This window comes from Helianthus annuus, chromosome 15, assembly GCF_002127325.2.
Source record: "Helianthus annuus cultivar XRQ/B chromosome 15, HanXRQr2.0-SUNRISE, whole genome shotgun sequence".
Classification (NCBI taxonomy): domain Eukaryota; kingdom Viridiplantae; phylum Streptophyta; class Magnoliopsida; order Asterales; family Asteraceae; genus Helianthus; species Helianthus annuus.
This window is the reverse complement of record NC_035447.2, coordinates 24,971,316-24,975,966: the sequence shown is the minus strand read 5'-3', so window position 1 is coordinate 24,975,966 and position 4,651 is coordinate 24,971,316. Positions and strand designations below refer to the sequence as shown.

Here is a 4,651-nt window from a genome sequence, read left to right as displayed (position 1 = left end):
ATCATTTAAATAAGAAGACATTTATATTAATTGAAAACCAAAATACAATAATTAAAATAAAGAACTAACTAAGCTTGAACTAAAAAAGAAACCCTAAAACAAAAAATAAATAAAAAAAACCTAAAAGTTGCATGCCAAATCCTATTTTGCTACGATTTCACATTTACGTTGTTGTATAATTGATACGTATGGTTCGTTGATTTTATCATGCAGTTCCACTTCCACTTCCACTTCACTTGTTCAACGGTTTGATTGGTTTCACCGATTAAACCATTAAAACTTTCGAGAACTTTGCATAAGGCAACCTCGATCGTGTTGCTCCAGTCTTTCGCTCCCCCGCTTTGTGTATTGTCATCTAGGTTTGGTGTGGCCGTCATCATTTTTTATCTTCTTCTGTGTCGTTGTATTCTTCTTCTTTTTCTTCTTCTTCCAAATCGGAATGTATACATGTTGGGTCACGATAAGATAGAATTTCGTATTGGGTGTTATGATCATGATACTTATACCAATCCATTATTGATTTTATAAACATGAAATGGCCCGGTGCTACTTGAGTTGGCATGTTAAGCTAATGGAGCTTGGGGGTAGAACAGTGGATGTAGATTTGGCATGGATTGGATTTTGAAGTAGTTGTGTGGAAAACGGTTCATTTTTGTTGGATCGAACCTTCGGCCTAGATTTTCTGGTTTTGACGATACGCATTTTTAGTATGAGGAGTCATCCATCTGAATATCTTTTGAAAGGTATTGAAATCTATAAAGTAAAGTATAAAGAATAGAAAAGAGTTAGATTTAAATGGGGTAAAAATCATGATATATATATATATATATATATATATATATATATATAGAATTTATTTGTTTATTTATTTTAAATGGAAACGGTGTTGTTGCCGTCGGGCAACAACTAGTTCATGGCCTACTAATACATAAATAGGCATTTGATATGGCCAAATCCATAGCAAATTCGTATCAAATACCTATTCTGCTACGAATTTGCTACGTAATTGGTCCATAGCTACAAGTTTCGTCGCAAATTTTGTTGCTACGAATTTTAGCTACGAAAATGACATTTGCAACGGATTTAGCTACAAAGAAGGGGGTCGTTATTTTAGCTACATATTTGCTATGAAAAAAGTTTGCTACGAAATTTTGCTACAGACTTTTAGCTATGGATATTTAGCTACAAAGTTTGCTATGAATGATTAGCTACGAAGATTTTTTTTGCTACGGTTTTGCTAAGGAATTTTGCTAGAGTTTTGCTACGATTCTTACTATACAATTTAGCTATGAATTTTGCCACAAGTTATGTTAAATTTTAGCTATAAATTTAGCTACATATATAAAAAGTTTTTGCTGCAAATTTTGTAAGCCTTTAGTTACAACTTTAGCTACAATTTTTTAGGAATATATATATATATATATATGTTTTTTATAAACAATAAATTCTAATTTTCACAACACATATAAATTCTACTAAAGATAAATATCCAAACAAAATAGACTGAAATATCCAACTTCCAACTTATCCAAATATAACACAATAAAGAACTAAATTATCCAAAATCAATACAATATATTAAACATATATGAACCCATATTCTAACTTGGCACTTGAGCTTATAACCTCATGTTCTCTTCAGATCTCTCAATCATGGCATAATTTTGTAACCAATACGAGACTCGCTTAACTTTAAGTCTAAACCAATTGGTCATTGGTCTTCAATTAATCCAGGTATTGGTCTTCAGTTCATACAATACCTGAATTAAACAGTACATGCCCAAATCCAATCCAAGTTGTAACCTGCTTTTATAGTATACAAGCCAAAAAAAGATACAAAAAATATATAATTTTTGTATACGGTAGCAACAATATACAAGAAATATAATATAGCCTAATCACTAAAAAAATAAATTAATACTAGTAATCTGCTTCGTGATCTCCTTTTTATTTATGTTTTTAAGTTAGTAAAATGAAGAACATGACCCTTGGGTAAATATAAATTGAACAGCCTTCTAAAACCTACTAACTAGGCTCACCATTTTTTAGCTATTCAAAGATTTGTGTTTGTTTGACTTTCTCTCAATCTCACAAGTTGTTAAATTATCAGAGGTGTGTGTCCAAAACTTCTTCATCCATATTTTGAGTTATATCAACAGTTAACATACTAAATAATAGTAAATATGATTATATATGTATTAACTATACTATAATATAAAGGAACCAAATAATTTAAAAAAAGGTCAGAAACTAGCCCTTTTGAGATCTGAATCATCTGAGTCACTTGGTTAACTTCAAACTCTCAACTTACGAGAATGAAAAAAATAAAAATTAGCATACTCATGTCGACATGAATATGCTATTAAGCACCAATCATAAAAGTTCTAACAAGACCTAATTACCTATATAAGTGCATATGTACTTTGCATTATAAATTCATGAAAGTCTTGACACAACCTGGCATTTCATCAAACAGTTGATACACATATATTAAATATTAGTAATACAAAGTCGAAATGTAAATTTCACTCACTTCAACCCTATAATCACAAATTTACACAAAAAACATCATTATATTCAAGCATGTATACTTTTCAACTCAAAAGCTATAAGGAATTTATACATGCAATCGATATTTATGGTGAAAAATAGCCCCTTTAAAGTCTGTAATTTCTAAGTCTCAAAGTTATTGATAAAGGTACCTTGAAATAAAGCAGTGGGATTGTAATTTGTAGAACAATTTGAAGTTAAAGTACCCTGCAACGTTTGTTGTCTATCTTAAAAACTCCAGCAGCAAAAAACATGAAAAGCTTTTCAATCTTCATGTTGTCTCTCCACTTTCGCTAAGTTACAAACCATCCATCTAAGCAGCGCTAATTTTTCAGGTTAAAATCATCAACACAACGGAATAAAGAATAACATAACAAGCTGAAATAGAAAATTCGACACTTACAAGTTGATATGTCATATATACCTATGCACATTAGACAAAAATTAACAAATAACAACAATAATCACCGGTCATTAGATAAGAATCAATCGAACCACATCAAGAAATATGTTTGGATTTGGGGAGGGAAGTAGAAGGCGCACAAATATGAAAGAATTTGAGTAGTGAGGTGATGAAATTAAGAAGGGAATGTGAAACAATTTTGGTGAAAAGGAGTAGAGGGGGAAAGTGGGTGAACCGTATTTAGGGGGATTTTGAAAATTAGATTTTGATTTTGGAAGAAATTTATATTTCAGAGGTGATTGTAATAAATGGATTTTTTTTATTTTTGTTTTGGAAAAATATTTAAAAACTATAACTTATAAAATAAGACTGAAAGTTAAAAAAACAAACAAGTTTAACTACGGGTGTAAACGAATCGACCCACTCGTGAGGTACTTGAGATGAGTTAACTACAAGCTCGAATCGAGTCGTGTTTAAACGACCTCGAGCCTAAAAATAAGTTTCTTTAATAAACGAGTCTTAGCACTTGCTTCACTTGTCAATCTCGAGCAGGCTCGTGAGCCTAAACGAGCATATCATTTATAAAAAGTATATTTAATAAATAAAATATACATTTACACCATACTAATTGTCGTTAAATCAAATTATGATCAAACTAACTAAATAATATATACTATGTTACAAATATCAAACTAACTAAATAATATATATTATGTTTCAAATATGTATATTTGTGTATACAGTATATATAACATACTATATATTTATGTAAATTAATTAATAAATGATAAACGAGTTAGGGTTCTGATTTTTCTTTCAACAACCCCATTTTGTTCTGGTGTTTTAGGAATACTGAATTGTCTTAGGTGTTGGTTGTTTTTTAATGTGTGTGAAGTGATAAATTAATCTCTAACAGGTGAGATCTATATATATTAAGTACAAAAAGTTTGTTTGCAATCAGCTCACATCACCCTGATAGTGACATCTAACATTCCTAACAAAAAATATTCCACAGATGTTTGCAAACATCTGTGGGAAACTAACATCTGATCTAATATACTAAAACTGCGTTACAAACAAAATACTGTTACATAGATGAAATCATTGATCTTCAAACCACTGTTGCTTCATATCAAACATCTGTTTGGCCTGAGCAGATGTTTGGTCTTCTTGAATAGACCCTTGCTTCAATGGCTCTTTGGTCTTGATCAATGCTTGGTTCTTCTTAAACAGTGGTTTCCAAGGCTTGAACAGATGTTAGCATGTCTTCAACAGATGTTTTAATTAGTGTTCAAGATTCACTATCTTTGGGAAGAGAATGTTTCATCTACTGTTTATTTCTTGATTATACAGTTTATGTTTTGGTTTTTGAATATCATTTGTTCTTTTGTAGGTCCACCATTACAGGTGTGCGATACTCTGATGTCTGAGATAACCAACGATCTGGCATTTGATGCAGATTATACTTGTTTAACCAGACCTTCACCACCTGACTCCACCATTTTGTCATTTCCCCGGTGACCTGCAACCCACCCTTGTGACTCACGAAACAACAAGTCGTACATCTAAAACTCCATCTCCGTCCTCTATAACCCTACCTCGACCCTTGTTCGACTAAAAGAACACCGTTGGCTACACCTTATATTTTCTAGTGACTACAACAGCATACAACAACCATATAGCAACATGCAACTGGCT

General features: G+C 31.5%; 1 long non-coding RNA gene across 1 annotated transcript; it reads right to left on the bottom strand.

Moving 5' to 3' along the window:
- Nucleotides 1–1,451: 1,451 nt before the first annotated feature.
- On the bottom strand, nucleotides 1,452–3,198 carry LOC110909472. The gene is made up of 3 exons (XR_002575389.2): nucleotides 2,954–3,198; nucleotides 2,703–2,873; nucleotides 1,452–1,803 (listed from the first exon to the last, which is right to left on the bottom strand). It is a non-coding gene; the product is annotated as an uncharacterized LOC110909472 (long non-coding RNA).
- Between the last annotated feature and the right edge of the window lie 1,453 nt (nucleotides 3,199–4,651).